The 20725-nt window shown below is 32.8% G+C and overlaps 3 long non-coding RNA genes across 3 annotated transcripts; all 3 read left to right on the plus strand.

Moving 5' to 3' along the window:
• The first annotated feature begins 21 nt into the window (after nt 1-21).
• Nucleotides 22-3525, plus strand: LOC117691278 (uncharacterized). Its single transcript, XR_010709784.1, has 4 exons — nt 22-124; nt 239-424; nt 2032-2222; nt 3272-3525. It is a non-coding gene; the product is annotated as an uncharacterized lncRNA (long non-coding RNA).
• Nucleotides 3526-3734: 209 nt separating this feature from the next.
• LOC136271787 (uncharacterized) lies at nt 3735-6436 on the plus strand. Its single transcript, XR_010709785.1, has 3 exons — nt 3735-3900; nt 5167-5245; nt 5424-6436. It is a non-coding gene; the product is annotated as an uncharacterized lncRNA (long non-coding RNA).
• Nucleotides 6437-11213: 4777 nt separating this feature from the next.
• LOC136271937 (uncharacterized) lies at nt 11214-16294 on the plus strand. The gene is made up of 6 exons (XR_010709862.1): nt 11214-11490; nt 11670-11860; nt 12098-12362; nt 12490-12585; nt 13580-13658; nt 13762-16294. It is a non-coding gene; the product is annotated as an uncharacterized lncRNA (long non-coding RNA).
• The last annotated feature ends 4431 nt before the right edge of the window (nt 16295-20725 follow it).

Genomic DNA, 20725 nt, shown 5'->3' on the forward strand with positions numbered 1-20725 from the left:
TATCCTTTTTTCAACTATGAACGGCATTGTGCGACTATTATTCACCTTAACGTGCGCCATTTTATTTTATCGCAAATGAGAATGAAAGCCTGTTACACGGTGTTTTTTATCATCCAAACAGCAGGTAAGCAGGCTATAACATTACACAAATGTACTAATGATATGAGAATAACATTTTGTCTTTCACATGTATATATTTTTCTGTAGAAACATGCAGATCATTTCATTTTGTTGACAGCAACGGCCAATTTTTGTTCAACAAATATGGTAAACCTGGCTGTAGATAACGGTTTGATGTCGTGCTTTACCAATAACACGTGTATTGCTGAATGCTACCAGGGATACATATTTCCTAGTGGCAACACGAAGGAGTCATACAGTTGTCAGAATGGAAATTTGACGCCTATGTTATCAACCTGCAAGCGTAAGTTGTAGAGTGTGAACAATTTCATCTATTTACTTCCCTGTTAAATTGTTAAAAGATTTGTTTTTTAAGATTTGCAGTTGAAATATCTTATTAAAAACTGAAGTAATTACATGTGGTAGGTTTTCCGTGATTCCGCTCAAGTAAGCTATTCTGATTATTTTTGCCGAGCATTCGTCTGTCTGTATGTTCGTTTGTCTGTTTGTAAACTTTTTATATGTTGAACTCCATAACCACTGAGATGGTTTTAATCAAACTTAGCAAAATGCATTTTCAGAAGAAACAAATTAATGTGTGTTAAAACGAAGGGCCAATCATTTTTTCAAATGGAGATAATTAAGAACTATGAACAATTTGTTGATAGCTTTAAAAAAACTATTCTCAAAAACCATTGGGTTAGAAAAGCTGATACTTGTGTACAAGCATCCTCAGATATTTTAGATTCAAATTTTTAAAATAAAGATCGGGGGCGGGGGGGGGGGCAATAAAGGTAGATTTTTTACATAGGAATATATTGAGAAATACCTTTAAAATCTTCTTTTAAAAACTAATTGGAAGGTTCAGTGGAAGCCTCCTTGAGTAGTGTAGATTTAAGTTTGTTGAAATCATAATCATCGGGGGTAGAGTGGGGTCTCAATGAAAAGTCGAATTTTTACATAAGAATATATTTAGAAAAATCTTTTAAAATCTTTTTCTAAAAAACGAATTTAATTGCAAGCAAACCGTCTGTACTTGCATTGTCTAAAATCATCTTCAGATAGTGTACATTTAGGTTAGAGTTACTTAGGCTCTCTGAAGGCAGGCAAAATAACATTCCTCCTTAATTAAAGGAATTCTGCATATTTGTCAATATAAATTGATATGACTAAATGTTTGAATATCATTACTTTAATATACGCGAAATTCAAAATTGAGCACATAAGACAAGTTCCGTTAATTAATTGAATATTCCTGTAATGGTGCTTGTAATGGTTCCATGTAAGTGAAATGTAAGTGAAATCGGTAATGTAAAAAATGTGTTATTGTATTAGATCTCTTAATAATGGCACATCAAACAACAAACGGATTGTACGATGATAAAGATTTGGCAAAGCATAAAAGTCCGATCCATTTTTAAAGAGAATAATCATTTGCATCTGTTTTAAAACATTTCCTGCAACTGTAGAGAACTAAAGTTTGAACAAAATGACCGACAGAAAGAACAAAACTCATTAAAATTAAGCCGCTGCTTCTCCACGTATTCAAGAAAATTGAGGATACAAGTTTAATTTTAAAACGTTGTCCAAGATTAATTAATTAAGTGTCCTGCTGCATCTTTTTTAGCTTATGCACTTTTTAACTATGTCGTTCTTGAGGGTTTAAACTTGAAAAATATTTCAGTTTTGAAATCTCTTTGTTTATGTAAGCTATTTACTTAATTACATCTAAATGTACAACAATCAATCATCAGGTACGCACAGATATCAAACGTTTTAGTCTAGAGTAAACCCGAGTTTTTGATTGATACAGAAATACCGAACGAGGTATGTTTTATAAAAGATCTAGAATTTTATAACTTCATAACTTTTTGTTAATGTTTGAAAAAGATATTTTTATTGATTATATAGGTATTCCTGTAGTTAATGTTACCTATTCAGCTATTTGGACTTCTGCGGAAATTGTAACTTCAACTTGTAGCAACATCTCATCACGATTAGACAACGTCAAGGAAGTGTTAGAGGAGACACTCTCGGGAAACTGCCGGCTATTGAATATCAAGTCTACAGTCATGTTAACATATTCTCTGTTTGCGTTTAAGGTACTAAAGTTTGCTTCGTTTAAATACATGTATACATATAACTGTCTTAATATATTTCTTGGTATTTTGCGTTTCAATATTATTTTTCCAGTTATCACAGTGTGTAGTCTTCTTAATATGATTTTGTAATCAGAAGTCATCGCAACAATTAACAAGCTAATTTAGAGAATTTGTTTCTCCCGATAAAAGGAAAAAGTGGGATGCAAGACCAGAAAAAAGTTTTTTTTAACAACATACAGTCTGTTTATTGTGTTCGTTGTAACCTCGAAGAAAAAGTTAAACTTTTAAATTTTTTGTGTAAATTATCGCGAATTCATTAAAGTATACATCCATGACTTTTGATGCAATGCCGTTTCTACTTTCAGTTGAAAAAAAGGATGATCTCTGGTGCGTTCGACTTTATTAAATCATTCTCATTCTAACTCACTCACACGGACAAAATGACAAGGGAATAGACCCTATTTAATGTCGAATAGCTCATCATCATAAACAATTACTGACCTCTGATCAAAACAACACTTTTTTAAAGAAAAGGATTGCACGGACGACAGCTTGTACATGTAACTGTTTCCAAAGCCGAGTGGATAAAGTGTCGGGATGTCCGTATATCCCGAGTTTGAATCCCGCAAGCCTTGGGGCTTTTGTTGTTCATGACTAAATTTAATTTTTAAGTTATTTTTTTTTTTATCCCCAAACTGCAAATATATCGCTTTTTTGACATATGTTCAGTTTATTTATCATTATGTCTATTATAATCAAATAATGTACCGTTAGTTCGAGTGACTTTTTCCAGGTGTGTTATTCCACCTTTATATGCCGCCCCTTCTTTCAGTATTTGCGGGGGGTAACAATGAATATGATAGGAATCTAGCATGATAAACAAAACGATCCTTAATATTTCATTTTACATCGTATAAGAATATGATAATAGCTAACGCTTATTCAAAAGATACATGTTAATACATGATTAATACATGTATTTTCTTATTCTCAACCTATTGTACTTATTGTAGTCATATTTTTATTGTTTAATATATTTTTCTTCTAAGGTCAACGCACAATTTACAGCAGTATATCGAAACTTCACGAACAGACAGAGTTTTGACATTTGCATTTCGTATAATACAGCAGCTTTTCCAAATCTACGTATCATTAAATCATTGTTTGACGATGTTTATTGCGGAACCTTAATCTCAAGTAAAATAATCTACAATAAATTCGTCGTGGAAGATATACTTGAATACTGCGATGATACCATGGGGATCCACAACGTGACGACTGAACCTTGCAAATTGGAACTTTATTGTGGTAAAGCAAATTCTGGAACCTGCATCCATCCATTTCTCTCTCTCTCTCTCTCTCTCTCTCTAACACAGTATGTCAGGTGATTAAATGAGAGAGAAAAAACCCAACCACTATCTATTGCTGCACCTCTTTTGAAATTATATGCTATTAAATAACACATTTGCTTAGTATAATAAACTCCATCCATTATTACTTATTACAGACGTTGGAGACAAACTGATAATCTTCGAAACACCAATTCTAGAAAAAACCACTTCTTCATTTACAGCTGTAAATGATGACATAAATACTTCTGATTTTTCAAACATGCACCAGACTTCAACTGAGTTTTTTTCTAGGCAAGAAAACTCAAGCAATTCGAATTGGAAAACTAGTAAGATGTTATTTTCTAAACATGTTTGATAATATAGGTTACATTTGACACAGAACTGATAAATAATTTTTTAGTGATTAATATAAAGAAACCTCATTTGTCTTAAATGAGGAGATCAATAACGGTCTGGGGCGAGATCAGATAGAACAAAAACCTTAATGTTCTTATTAAGGACTTGATTAATATGTACATTTACATTTTTGCAATCATATTTCATCACTTTTGTTTGAATGTTTCTGTTAACATTTGATTGCTCAAACAGCACGATTGTTAAAGATAATAATAAGTACTTTTATCAAATGAAATGTCGTCTGACTGATTGGGATGTACAGGTTTTATATAGTTCCCTTTTGCTAATTCAGAATGCTGTAATTGTCAATTTTAGAAAATTGCATTTTTATAAAAAAATCGAAACAAACAAGCAGCATAGGCAAACAACTAGGATTTCCTTTGACGATATTGCAAAGGTTTAAGAAAAAATTAAGAAAAGCACTAGAAAGAATTAAAATATCATTATCCGATTAAATCATAAGTAAGAAAAAACTCGTTGCAATCAAAGTTATTATTTTAAATTAATTTGAAAATAGGATGATATATTCTCATTCGGTAATCTGCTATAATTTACAAAATAATATATATGTTTTCTATACCCTGTCCCCAAGATATCCCCGATTTACAATATTTTTGATTACTCGATATTGTAAAATATCTCAGGGTTCAAACGATGTTCGTTCAAAAGTATGAAAAAAATCCAAGATTTCTCTTTAAAACGCCACCCCTAGCTTATCAGGATTCATCACACGACTGAAATATGTGATGTCTACGGGGATTTTGTATTACAATAGACCCGGATGATAACGTTGAAAAATTGTGCGAGGTATTCCGAGTGACTTCCGAATGTAGAAAAGATTATAACATTCCCCATTCCCATTCTCAGTAAGAAATTAGCTTTCGTTCCTGTGAATTTTTTCGAGCGAAAGAAATCGTCCAAATATGCTGCATAAATATCTTGGGACAGACTATAAAGTCATATTATTACTATACACGTTTAAATGCAAAAGATAATAAATAATTCATATAGCATTCTAAATCAGAGTATAATGAAATTTGGTTAGTACTGTATACAAGTCAACATGAATTATACTTTAACGCAGAGTAACGAACTTTTTAAAACAATATGTTGTGAAGATACTTGTTAATAAACTAACTTTTTTTAAGATAATGAATCCATATCATAATATAATTTTCTTTAATTAATGATTGAAGGTATTTACATTTTGGCTCAAGCTGCTGCTGTTTTTCTGATACTTTGCGTTGCCATTTTTCTAGTTCGTCTTAAAAAGCGGTAGGATGTACTTTATATCTACGCATTAACGTAAATGTTATATTGAATATTAATTGTTTTTGGTCAAAAATGCAAATTATTTCATACAGTATTTTTTACAAATATATATATATATATATATATATATATATATATATATATATATATATATATATATATATATATTGCTTTTGAATAGTGCCCAAGCTCAAAAGAGAGAAAAATCATACGAGACGATAATAACTGGTGGACAGACACATTATATCAACATGGCAGATAATACACATACTTATGACGTAATCGGATACAGAAGGGAGCGGAGACAGGAAAGTCGATCCTAATACAGAGTGGTGCTCATCAACAATCAACGATAAAGCTTTCGTTCGGCAATTACGCATTAGAAACCTGTGAAAATATAGACTATCATTCTGTTATATTAGTGTTTTAATGTATGAGCTTGGTTAGAGGCATAAAACATCGTCCTTTGGATGTAAAACAAATCCACTTCATTTTAAAACGTATCAATCGTCATTTTAGTTCACAAGTATTTTTGGATTTTAGATATTGATTCTAAAACTGAAGACACATCGACAACAGAACCAATGAAAATGAGAAGAATTTGCGGTGGTACTTTTCTATGAAATTTGCACTAAAGTGTTATATGTTCAACAACCTAAATTATTCATTACAAATTAAATAAAAAATTTATGAATTAATGCGCTCCATATATTTATAAATTGATTTAAAAAAAAGTTAAGTTGTAGTGAAAGGTATAGCTATTTCTACAAACTAATGTGTTTTCTTTTTTGTTGGTAAAAGCGTGAAACATTTGTGAAATCAATGTAATCAGCCGTGCAGTGCATATCCCGAAAGTATTAAACACTATTGCAAACTTTTCAAAACTATTACAAAAGCAGCTGCATAATTAAATTAAACAAAAAAAATGAGACTTTCTGCAGAAGGAATCTGTCTGTCTTTCTGTCTCTATTCTCTTTCTCTGAAACAAAAATATTCAGTCAAATAGTGAGAAAAAAATTATACATATGTACATATGGCATTTTAAAGGAAGGAATGATCTTTTATAGACTACATGTACTATTAATAATTGTATTGCTTATTAGTCTTTTAAATGGATGGTATCGACATTTTTAATATTATGCACAGAAATGACAAGGTTATATCTATTTATACATTTACTCGTGTGTAGCTGTCAGTCACATACTGGTTGAAGGGGGGGGGGGGGGGTGGGTATGGTAGTTGTTGGCAGATACGTTTTAAATTTTGTATATGCTGAACAAATTAATCTTTTAAACTCAATACATTTTGTATTACAAAATGCTCTGAGAATTTTTCCTACTTTTACTGGTTGTCGGAAATCTCATATCTAAAACTTACATACATTTTTTCTTCTTTTTTTTGAGGGTTTTATGTAACCAAAACGGACTACAATCTTTTATTATTCTCCTACCAAAATTTTGAAGAAATATTGAAATATTTTTTTACACGCATGTCTCCCTTAACAATTTTAATTTCATTCTTGACTTTTATAAAAATCATTATGATCAAATATATATTCCTATCTAGACGAGAAAAATAAGATCATATTTCTTCTGGTGTATTTCAATAACAACCACGAATAGATCGGCCGCAACTGCTGGTACATGTACTTGTATTCCGACGTTACGTGATGCTAAAAAATTGTCCGTTTTTGCTAAAACACATAATATTCCGTAAACATGGTGATTTTCAATTGTTGTCTGTTTTATTGTCAATGATTAGGAAATATTAGTGATGCCCATGCTAATTTAATTATTTAATGATAATAAACTATAGCTGTAAACAACAATTGTTTAATTGTACAATGTTGATCTGAATTATGGTAATTTGGTATCTATCTATCTATCTATCTATCTATCTATCTATCTATCTATCTATCTATCTATCTATCTATCTATCTATCTATCAAAACAAAGAAACTTGATGAAACCATAAACTGCATTGAACTACTTTAGCCTTTCTAATAATTGGATAATATTTAACTAATCATTACATATTCATAACGTTTTCCAAACATACCTCGTTTTTAAAAATATTCCCACTTCTTTCAAGGGAACAATGAAATGCATTAGTCTCGTTACATTCTATTTGTTTCATTCTAGTTCATTGAAGTCGGAGGCTATGGTGTTCCGATTGGGCCTCTTCGACCTTCGCGCTTTCGCCTCTAGGGCGAATATACGAGAGTGCAAAGATGAGAATGCAAAAGTGTAAATTTGCGAAGGCGAGAGAGCAGAAGTGCGAAGATACGACGGCGAAGTGCGAAGACGCAAAGACAAGGCGAAAGTGCGAAGTTGCAAAGGCGAAGGAGCGATACTATTATCGCTCCTTCGCCCTCGCAAGTTCGCACTCTCGCCTTCGCACCTTCGAACGTTTACCTTTGTTTTCCTATGTTTGTTGATCTCTTTTGTTAAAAGATTATTTTAGCTTAATAAAATGACATCAGTGCCTGAGGATGAACTTTTGTTATTTTATTTTTAACAGCCTGCGCAAATTCTTAATTTTTTTTCTAAAGGAGTGGGTGTCTGCGGCATAGTTTTGGTTTACAACGTTAAACTAATAATATTCTATTTTACAGGGGATGGGTTGCAGCCGCACCCCCTCTTCCCCTTTTCTTCATTTCTGTATAAAATTAATAATATTGAATTTTCCGGGGGAGGTCCGGACCCCTCTCCCCGGCCCTTCTAGATTGGTTCATAAACGAGGGATGTCGCATAATAATGATATGTGTATCAATTCTATATCTTGTGTCTGCGTCTCTTGTAAACCTATATTGATTCCCTTTTCAGCCCCCCCCCCCTTTTTTTTTAAGGAAAACCTAAATTATTATCCGATTCCTATTTGAAAACCATCTATTACTCATTAACCTCTTATCACATCGCCGAAACATTAATTAGTCTAGAGTCAAGTGAAGGGAGGTGTGTGGCTGATGGAAACCACTTTTAAAATTTTTTTCAAAACTGCTTTTCAAATAACTCTGAATAAGACTTAAACGAGATACATAAACAAAAGTCTAATATCTTGTTTGCTTAAACTATCATCCGATAACATTCTCTAACCATATTTCGGTCTACTTTCAAGTCTCATCAAGTACATCAACTCCATATAGTGTTCCGATGGGGCCACTTCGATCTTCGCACTTTCGCCTATAGGGCAAAGATGCGAGAGTGCGAAGATGCGAAAGTGCGAAGTTGCATTGGCGAAGGAGCGAAAGTAAAAAGATGCGAAGTCGAAAAAGCGATACTACTATCGCTCTTTCGCCTTCGCACTTTCGCCTTGTTTGATTGCATTCACCAAGTCTCAGTTGATTATATATTGTAGAATTTGATGCAGACGCCGTACTCGCCCAATGTTTGCCGATTAATCCCAAATGTTATTGGTACGCATGCGCTAGTCATCGTGCTTACTATGAATGTTTATTAATATTTTCCTATGTTATGTGACATAATATGTTTACCACTAGTACTGCTGGCTATGCCAAATCATTATATACTCCACATAAAATGTAATGTCCGCCATCATATCACATGCCCTTCCAGACTCCTGTCACTTTTCAGCTGTCTATTTCAATACCATGGCTCTAACAAAGTTACATTGAAGTTTAATTATGATGTAGTATGATACGGCAAACGAAAAAAATAACAGTTGGTCTTTTAGCGTAAGAACGACTCTGTAAACAGCAGATGGAATTCCGCATTGTAATCATATTGGATGTTATTTATGCTTCCTTAATTAAAGAATTAGAAAAAAATAAAGTTTGAGTGATAAAATCATCATTTTTTAGACGTTGGATGAACAGAGCGATTTAAAAGAAATACGTTGTGAACTTTATAAAGCTGTCTATTAATCTTTTAAAGGCGGTCGGAATATTGTTAGCAAAATCGTCCAACTATATATTTTGACCTCGATGAGTACCTATGCGGTGTTTGTTTCAAACTAAATCTTCCTGATTAAAATGAAAGCACGTTGTATTTTGATATTGTCTGTGATATTTTTATCAAGTAAGTTTTAATTTACTTTAACATCAAATAAATGATTTTTTTCTTGATCATCTTATTTTTTTTTTCCAACGATTTGTTTGTTTTATAGAAACAACTGATTGCTGTTCATTAAATATGAACATGACTGTAAATAACGCCTTTATATCATGTCCGACCAATTGGTCATGTTCTGCTGAATGCTATCGATGCTTCGGATTCCCTAGTGGGTCCACGAAGGAATACTATAGCTGTCAGAATGGAGTATGGACGCCTATGTTACCCTCATTCTTCGCCTTTGCCTTTCTATTTTTGTGGATCTCTCTATTAATTAAAGATTATTTTAGCTAAAAAAAAATGACATCAGTGCCAGAGGATACACTTTTGACAATTTATTTTTAACAGCCTGCGCAGATCCTTAATTTTTTTTCTAAGGGGGGGGGGGAGTGGTGGGGGTTCGAGGCATATTTTTGGTTTACAACGTGTAACTAATAATATTATATTTTCCAGGGGATGGGTTGCAGCTGTCCCCCTCTTCCCCTTTACTCTTAACTTTGTAAAACTAATAATATTGAATTTCCGGTGGGAGGTCCAGACACCCTCTCCCCGGCCCTTCTAGATCAGTTCATAAACGAGGGATGTCACATAATAATGACATTTGTATCAATTCGATATCTTGTGTCTGCTTCTCTTGTAAACCTTTTTGGATACCCCTTTCTTCTAAATCATAATCCCATTCCTATTTGAAAACCATCTGTTACTCATTAACCTCGTATCACATCGCCGAAACATTAAGTTTGTGTATAGTCAAGTGAAGGGAGGTGCGTAGCTGATGGGAGCCACCTTTTTGAAAATTTTGACATGCTTTTCAAATAACTCTGAATAAGACTTAAACGAGATTTATGAACAAAAGTCTAATATCTTCTTTGCTTAACCTATCATCTGATAATATTCTCTAACCATATTCCGGTCTACCTTCAAGTCTCATCAAGTGCATCAAACCCTTTATGGCGTTCCAATGGGGCCACTTCGACCTTCGCACTTTCGCCTATAGGGCAAAGATGCGAAAGTGCGAAGATGCGAAAATGCGAAGTTGGATAGGCAAATGAGCGAAATTGCAAAGATTCGACGGCGAAGCGCGAAGATGCGAAGGCAAAAGTGCGAAGGTGCGATGTTGAAAGAGCGATACTACTTTCGCTCCTTCGCCTTCGCATCTTCGCACTTTCACCTTTTTTGATTGCATTCAACTAGTCTCAGTTGATTAAAAATTGTAGAATTTGATGCAGACACCGTACTAGCCCAATGTTTGCCGATTAATCCCAAATGTTATTGATACGCATGCGCTAGTCATCGTGCTTACTATGAATGTTTATTAATATTTTCCTATGTTATGTGACATAATATGTTTACCACTAGTACTGCTGGCTATGCCAAATAATTATATACTCTACATATAATGTAATGTCCGCCGTGATGTATACATATGCCCTTCCAGATTCCAGTCACTTATCAGCTGTCTGTTTACCTTAAAACAACATCATGGCTCTAACAAAGTTACATTGAAGTTTAATTATGATGTAGTATGATACGGCAAACGAAAAAAATAACAGTTGGTCTTTTAGCGTAAGAACGACTCTGTAAACAGCAGATGGAATTCCGCATTGTAATCATATTGGATGTTATTTATGCTTCCTTAATTAAAGAATTAGAAAAAAATAAAGTTTGAGTGATAAAATCATCATTTTTTAGACGTTGGATGAACAGAGCGATTTAAAAGAAATACGTTGTGAACTTTATAAAGCTGTCTATTAATCTTTTAAAGGCGGTCGGAATATTGTTAGCAAAATCGTCCAACTATATATTTTGACCTCGATGAGTACCTATGCGGTGTTTGTTTCAAACTAAATCTTCCTGATTAAAATGAAAGCACGTTGTATTTTGATATTGTCTGTGATATTTTTATCAAGTAAGTTTTAATTTACTTTAACATCAAATAAATATTTTTTTTCTTGATCATCTTATTTTTTTTTCAAAGATTTATTTGTTTTATAGAAACAACTGATTGCTGTTCATTAAATATGAACATGACTGTAAATAACGCCTTTATATCATGTCCGACCAATTGGTCATGTACTGCTGAATGCTATCGAGGCTTCGTATTCCCTAGTGGGTCCACGAAGGAATACTATAGCTGTCAGAATGGAGTATGGACGCCTATGTTACCCTCATGTAAACGTACGTTGTTTTTTCTTTCACATAATTGAGATTGCCAAAGAGTTCCAGTGGACTTGATCTACATTATATCATTTTGGTAACTTTTTAAAGTCATGTAAAAGTGTGTGTTTCCTGCATAATGAAAATGTAAATGAAAGTGTAAATGATAACTTCTATGTATGACTTTTTTTTACTATTAGGAAATCCTTTGGTTTTTGTTCACTATTCAGCCATTTGGAGTTTAACTGAGGTTATACCATCAAAGTGTCCAAATATATCTACACGATTAATCAAGCTTAAAGATATCCTAGAGAAAACACTTGCCGAAAATTGCCAGGAGTTGGGCGTCAATGCGACAGTTCAATTTACGTATTCGTTTTTGTCTTTTCAGGTATGTATTTATGTATATATCAACACGCTGCTTCATTTGTTGCAATATTTTATTGTTGGTCAATATTATAGGCATGGATGTTACTTAATAATTTCGATCTCTCTCCGCCTGTCCTTACAGTCACATGTCATGTTATTTTTACTTTTTAATTAAGACAGATTTACTGCCATATATTTTGATGTGGAACATTTTCTTATTTTTCACATCAGAAATAAAACATTTTCATTTTTACGCTAGGTAAAAGCGAACTTCAAAGCTGAATATCATAATTTCACGAGCTTTAACAATCTGAACGTATGCATCAACTATAATATATATACGTTTCCACATCTTCAAGTCATTGGATCATTATTCGAGAGCGTTACTTGTGGAAATTTAACCACAAGTAATCATAGTTTATCTAAAAATCTACATGTTCTTGACAAACATTATACTTGTCCTCCTGAAATGGAACGCCACAATCTGACGACGTCTGATAAGAAGAATTATACACAATATTGTGGTAACCTTTTTTCTTCATCGCTTTCTCACATATTCTGCATTAGATGAAGTTTTTTGTTAAGTTAAATTTAATGAGAAAATTTTTCGTACAGCAATTGTTTAGATATGGTTATGTTTTACAAATACAGACACAGCTACAATTACTGTATTGGCTACAGAAACAACGCAAATTGGCATGAGTACTCCGGAGAGCCCAACTTTAGGAACTGATGTTTCGTTTAACGGTATTGATTTCAGTATCAGTCAAAGCTCTACTTTAGAAAACGAAGTTTTGTAAAGCAATGAAAATTCCAACATCAGTCCAAGTACAACTTTAAGGTCAAGATCTAGTAAATGAAAGATGCCTACAGGGTTATGAAATTAAGATATAAATTCTTTTAATGATGCTTCATAACAATATCGTTGTTTCATAGGAGGTACCGGGGCTTAAATTTTTAGTAAACACAATGAAAACCCATGTTTTAAACAACAATATTCTATGAAATATGAAGGATAAAAGTAACAAATCTCGGAGTTTTGTCCATTTTAGACAAATTAAATTTTTATCTACACTGCCTACAGTCTCTCCAAAAACGGCATTAAACAAGCTCTTGACCTCCTCTTTGAAATGATGTCAAATTGAATATAGGTACCGGGATAACTTTTCCCGTGACTGAACATAGAATGTCAAAATATTGTTTTATTTCCTACATAATTCCTTTAAAGCCGTAAAATACGGGAAAAGATTCATCAAATAAATTATGACGTCATAATTGGTTCTAGCATTAAAAAGACACTCATTTACTACATCTTGACCTTCAACATCTAAGTTTCGTCAAACGAGAAAAATATCAATCAAAGCACAACTTAAAGGACTGAGGTTTCGTTAACCGATCAAAACTCTAATATCAGTCAAATTACAACATCTACAACGTATTCCAGTAAAACTGATTTAAAAATACAATCAAGTAAGCATTTAATAACATAGAGTATGCAGTTTTGCGACAAAATGCATCATGTGTTTGGATATTGTCAGGCGATTGATAGCGCATATCGGAAACAATGTATAATATATTACATATACATGTAGTTTGTATATATAAATGCAATCAATTCTACTAAATTATAAATATCTATGTTTTAATCATTAGAAGAATTATGTGTTGTTGTTTTTTTAACATTGGTTAAACCAAAGTTGTTAATGTTTCATGAACCGTTTATTTTTTATTCTTTTTCAAGTTATATACATCGTCGCACCTGCTGGAGGAGTATTTCTGATCTCTATTATAATCATTTCAATAGTTCGCTTACGGAAGAGGTACGATTAGATCATTTATATTTTTTCAAAAATATAATGAATTTTACATTAAATAGATAAAAACAATGTTCAAAGTCATCTAAATTCCTTGATATTTGTATAGAATAAAGGATACTGAAAACTTGACAGATGATATTAAAATGAAACGACAAACAAAACACAGGAAAAGTCAATACCAGCTTTAAGGGAGAAATGATAGAAAACGAACTTTACAAAAGTGTAGATGACGTGTTAGATTGTGATGGTAATGGGTATAATACAGAGGCTATGATCATGATGGGTAATTCTTCCGCAACATGCGCTTTAAAGAAGAAAAGCCGAACACAACTCAAGGTGGATCAGGAAAAATATCCGTATCCGTGTAAGATATCAAAATGCATAGAAGAGCGGCTCAATGTTGCGTTTGATTATGACACGGATGGCGATTTAGATGAAAAAGCAGGATATATTTTCTAGACACCAAATCATGATTCTGAGAATGCTTGCCAGAACACTGTAGTCCACAAATCTAGAAAAATGTAAATTTATTTATTGTAAATGTTGTTTTATTAAATGAAATTTTAATGATCGGAATTTTGATTTGTGAGCCAATTTTAAGATTTTGGAACGCATGTATATTTCTTGCTGTGTTCCTTGTATTCATTTCTGCGAAACTTAATTTTTTTTATAAAATGTCAGATGTAACAAGAATAAGAATTTTTTTTCGTATAATGTATGAAAGATTTTACTGCATTATATTAAATATAATGAGATGTAATAATGATTTATATAACATGTATGATATTTACAGTATTTCATTTGCTCAGAGAAATGCCGAACTAAGTTTACTATCTTATATGTTCGCGTATGTTTTTATTAAATAATCGCAAAACATATTTCACTGTTACACTAACATTGACATGAATATTGCCTGAGCGGCACTTTTTGTCACTTCAAAAAGAATCACTGTTCAGCTTCTGTAGATGTATCATAAGTTCTAATTGACCCTCTTCTATATTTTATAATAAATTTGATATAAAAATAAATTATTCTTTCTATCTGAAAATTAGCATCTTGAAGAATATTCCTAAGTTAATCCTTTCTTTATCCCAGAATAATGATTAAAACATATTTCAGCTTAAAGTCAAAAAGTTAAGAAGTTAGGTACATATTTACACATTTTGATTGGACGTTGAATTCCATTTTATTTATCAACAAATATCCTTTACGCGAAGCTACGCAATGCGATTTACGAATTATTTTGATGTCCGCTTGACTCAATTAGTGTTAGGTCATCGGATTAAGTTTCTTTGTTAGACCTGATCTTTTAGGTATCTTTTCTGTGAGAAGCCTCCGAGAGGTAATCTGGGTATATGTATCTCTATATATTTTTGTTGTTTTGATAATTACCCCTTTGTCGAACCCTACCTCGACCAGGCTGATTTTTGTATCCAGTGCCCAGCGCGTCACTTTTTGCTGGACACTTAAGAATAAACGATGTAAACTTTATTAATGAAGCCTTGGTCATTATTTCAGGTAGGAAACTATATTTTTATTTTTATGTATACCATTTATAAGTATGCAACTTCCAATTTTATAATTTGATTTATTTGTGTTTATTTGGTTTAATGCTTCTTGTACAATATTTTCATAGAGAGCATGAAAATATAATTTGTATATTCGGGTTGCTAAATTTGTCACAAAATGTTATTCAGATCTTTGTTAAAATGCATTCAAAGATTCATTTTAACTATCATTAACAAAATTACTTTTGATTCGGTTAATCTATTTTATTCTGTTAATTTCAAAATTAGTAAGCTAAAATCTTTATTTATTTTCTTTGTGAACTTTTTCTTTCCGGAAAAACGCATGTGGCGTGATCAGTTTTAAATTTACTAATTAATCATTTTAAATGATAATTCAAGGATACGCTGTTGATTACTACTCAATTACAACTCTTGTGTCTTTTTGAGATTCAGAAAACTAAGTTACTCAACATTTGTAAAATTGCAATTTCACATTCCAGATATTGTCACGTGACCGGTTTAGAGTTTATATAATGTGTTTATGTTTCCGCAAAAATGGAAAGTTGTACGCTGACAGGATATTTTCCACGAAATATGTGTTTTTCAATTATTTGCAATGACCGGTTGTTCACAGAACAATGTGTTAGTATTGATATGTCTTTTAATACAATATTTTAGCAATTTCTTAGCAATCGTTGTAGTTTTGTTTGTTTTTATACTCAGGTACATGTGCACTTATGTCTTTGACTACTGAAATTTGTATACTTCCAGGTGTTATTTGCATAGATAGGTTTTTCTATTTCTTAGTCCCATTCGGTGTTTATTACAAGGCTCCAACGGATGATTATTCCCATTATTAAGGATCCACCCTTTATTTTTCTTATTTTTTCATGTTGATTGGTACTTATCAATTCTTCTTCATAAATAGTGTACCTCATCATGGTCAAGCAAGTTCTCCATTTAAGTTTATTTCCCCCATTTGTTTAGTGATTGTTTAGCGTATTTGAACATCCATTGTCATTTGATATTATATGCACATGTGAATCATAAATTCTAATTGATGTGGTCAGTAAATATCTTAACTTAAAGATTTTCTTGCATATTGTTTTCAGTGCAAAGACTCATTGTTTTATTACTTATGTTTTTATATGTCATCTTATATCTTATGACTTTTTGCTGGACACTCAAGAATAAACGACGTAAACTTTATTAAAGAAGCCTTGGTCATTATTTCAGTTGTCACCGGATAGGCACAAAAAACCACGGGTGACACATGTACGCGCACGGATCAGCATTATCCCAGTTTAGTAAAAGTAAAAGCAAACGAATACCACATTGCCGGGAATACATATCGCACAACCTTTTGCTGCTTTCAAATAAATCTTAGAGCTATCACACATGTACATCTGTTTTGCTTTTGTAACGTTGATCGAAGTACGTATTACACATTCTAACCACTGTTACAAGTGCCCTTTTTGTTTGGAGATATATTTAACGTTAACATATGAATCAAATCAGGTTTGTAAAAATTTGTCCAAGGGAAACTTTAAGCAAGCCTGTTAAATAAATTAATGTATCGGCAGCAGGAAGCAATGCATTTTATGAGACAATTTTACCGGATAGATAATATATGGCAACCAAAATGATACATGAACGCAACACGCATTTCAGTGATGAAAAAATGACAATAACAAACTGTCAACCATTTCAAAAATCCATAAAACGAAATACAAATTCAAAGCAGAGCAACACGGACCTCTAAAAAGTTAGAGGTAGGATCAGGTGCCATGGAGGAGTGAGCTTCCTCTGCTGACCGGTCACATCCGCCGTGTACTCTTTGTCGTAATCGAAGGGGGAGGGGCGGAAAAGTCCGTAGACAAGTAGGTGGTTAATTATGGTCTAACAATTAGTATGAAAAACGAGAGTCAGCATGCGACCCAGTGGAAGATTGCATTTGCTGACAAGCTCGTTGTATCATAGAACTTACGAAAATATGACTTCAAAGATGACGTATGAAATTAACTGAGAGACAAAAACACCATATAATACAGTTCTATCTACTTTTTATTTGTGTCAATTATTTTTTTATTTACTTAAACAATGCTCGTTTTGAAAGTTTATTAAGTATCATTTGTCATTAAGTAAGGTTTCTGAAATTGATTAAGATGAGTGAGTTCAAGCAATCGTTTAATTTGTTATGACATTTCGAATGATATTGATCAAAATAAAATAATGTATAAAACCCTTCTCGTATCCAATATTTTCATTTGATATTGTCGATTTCTGTTTGTCACCAGTTACAAAATATGCTCCATCGAAACAATTTTGATTGGTTCCGAAGAATATAACACATATCACAATTTTACTTTTAATTTGTCAATGTTTGAATTGAACAACCTCATGTGGACAGAATGGCGGCATTATACGATCTATAGGCCAATGCAGGCATTGGACGACTGATGGTCTAGTAAGCCAATGCAAGCTTTGGACGACTGATGATCAAGAGTCAATGCAGGCATTGGACGACTGATGGTATAGAGTTAATGCAGGCATTGGACGACTGATGATCTACTAAGCCAATGCAGGCATTGGACGACTGATGATCAAGAGTCAATGGAGGCATTGCACGACTAATGGTAAAGAGTCAATGCAGGCACTGGACGACTGATGGTCTACCAAGTCAATGCAGGCATTGGACAACTGGTGGTCTAGAGTCAATTTGGGTATTGGACGACTGATGGTTTTAAGCCATCTTGACCATTTTTCTGGATTTAATGCAGGATTATTTCACCTAATGGATGACATTTTGTTTGTTTAGCGATGTTTTAATGAGAAAATCAAAGCATGAGATGTACTTTAAGTGAAGTAAGTAAGAATTAATGAAGGAAATTAATAGACAAGTATTTGGAGTCGTTGCTTGCTTTGAACATCCTATGCATAAAATAAGATAATTCTACATCTAACGTCCTTGTACATTTGTCTTTTCAGTTCAACAGGATACTGCATGTAACATAACTTCAACTTCTGGGACATAGCTTGATTTTGATTTAAAAGAAAGCAAAACACTTGCTTTAATTCATCGTTTTTGATTGGTAATATTGTTTTTAAAAAGTGCTCTATAACAAGACCGGACCATATCATTCCTGGTGTCTACTCCAATTACAGTTAGACCTTTCTTTACTCAAGCTTGTAGTGCTTCACCTGAAAGACATAAACGTAATAAATAAACACAAGTTCTACATGTGTGTGTTGCCTTAAATGCACAGTTCAGAACCAGGTTATTACATGTATATCTAAATAGGTTTGTTCCTAATATGCCTTACCTATTCCACAGTGAAGTACCCGTAGAATTCCATTTATTGTGATGCTTAAAGGAGTAGCTTTTCATAGAACGCTGATTTAGTATTTCCTTCAATCAGGGCTGACAAACCGTTGATGCCTGTTTTGCTGGATGTGATGCAGAGAAATGGCTGGGTGTAGTTACCTTTAATGTATTTGCTCATGTTAAAATATTTAACTTTAAATTAGTTCCAGGTTAAAAATTAACTTAAAATTTCTTTTTCTTTTTTTTACATGTTGAATTACTTAAAAAAGATTGATGTTTCCTGTTACAAATGATTACTGATACAATTTGTTTTAATTGCAATGAATTGGGCCTATTTCATAGTTTAAAAGTTTAATGAAATGTTTTGTCTTTAAAAGATTTGCAACTGTACTCACTTTTGCTGTTGAAGAGGACAACCGCCAGTGTAGCTTTGTTTGGATACATTTATTCTAATCCTTCCTTTGTGTCGCTGACACTGGCCCACGATGTTGTTAATACAATGGTGTGTTTCTCATTTAGTGAAGGGAGGTCCATACAGATTCTGAGAAGTGTTTGCCACTCAGACTTGATAGGTTTAAATAAAACATTTCTATAAATTTGCGGGCGTAAATATCAGTAAGTTGAATGAAAAAAATTAATAAATTCACATACATGTAAATACCAGCAATTATTAAAATCAATATATACAACTACGAGCATTAAATTTAAAAAAAAAGAAAGAGAAGAAAGGCTTGAAGTGCTTATATTGCATGCCTCAAAAAATCTTGTTCAAAACAATATGTAGTTTACTGTCACAAACAGTACTTACTATTTCCTCATTGAATACAATGGTATTTCTAGGCTGCCCCCTTTTAAGAAATGCAATGGATCATCTTGCAAAACAAGGTTTCGCCCTTGAAGAGGGAACTTTCAGTCTCCTTTCCACAAACTGACGGAGCCTTTCCCCTGGAACACCCCTTTTAACATCCCTGAAAAGGAAGAATATCAGGTGGTTAAACATATATAATTTAAGCCTATTTCTTTTTATCTTTCCTTCACCAGATTTGGTACAGGCATGTATCAGCAAGAGTATCCTGAATATGTCTCCTATGTATTTAAGCTTTAAAAATTGGTCACATTCAAGCATAGTTGTATGAGGTAAGATATACCTTTTTATTACATACTTAGTAATAAATACAGGTTTTTGGCATATGCGATACAGATGACATCACAAAATCCGTATCGGCCTCCGGGGCTGATACAGGTTATCAGCCCTCTAGGGCTGATACTGATCCGTATCACACCCCTTTCGGAACTCCTCTGCCTTTTTTCGCTTCAGCATTTTTTACAGACGAAAAATAAAATATTTTCAGTTACAGTCGACATTTTTAAGTGCAGTTAAAAACTTCAAATGCTAGCTATTGTTTAAAGCAGTCAACTTTTAAAACCTGATGAAATTCTGTTCTGTAGCTTCATGTTTGTTAAAACAGGAAGAACGCATATTTATTAAATACATGTACATGTGCAGACTTTTTTTCAAATAATATGAATAATCAATTTGTTCAAGTTGATGTTTTTTTTTCATTTATTACTAAGTATGTAATAAATATAATAATAGATACCCTTTTCCATATCACAGCTTGTATCAGCCCTCGACCAATATCATCCCTCGGGCCTTCGGCCCTCGGGCTGATATTGGAGTCTCGGGCTGATACAAGCTGTGATATGGAAAAGGGTATGTATTATTCTCTATGTACATACCCAATGAAATGGCTAAGTTCTTCTTTAGCCTCCTCCTCTGTTGACCAAAATGTATCTAGTGTTTTTTCCCATGACATTTTGGTCAACTTCCACGAGGCATATTCTATGTTCCTAGTTCCTTTTAGATATCCTGCTTCCTGTTTAAAATCATTTTGGAATCAGTTGGTTTTTTAAATGCCTTCTTTAAGAGAAATGGACGGTTGTTACCATTAAATTAGACTATAAAAATCTGACCTTAAAAAGAGCTTTGGGTAATGATATTGAGAAAATGTAATTCAAGTCAAAAAATGGAGTTTTTTTTTTTATAAATAACTAAAACTAAATAATATTTAATATGGCTAAAATGATTCCATCTAAATTTTTAAAATTAAATTTGTTGACAATCACACCACTTTGGAATACAGTAACATATATTCATACAATATCAAATACTAGTACAATGTACCATCTTCAATATAGTATAACCTGGATTGGGGCAATTTATGCTTTATAATCCG

The sequence above is a fragment of the Magallana gigas genome, chromosome 9 (genome assembly GCF_963853765.1).
Source record: "Magallana gigas chromosome 9, xbMagGiga1.1, whole genome shotgun sequence".
In the NCBI taxonomy this organism is placed as follows: domain Eukaryota; kingdom Metazoa; phylum Mollusca; class Bivalvia; order Ostreida; family Ostreidae; genus Magallana; species Magallana gigas.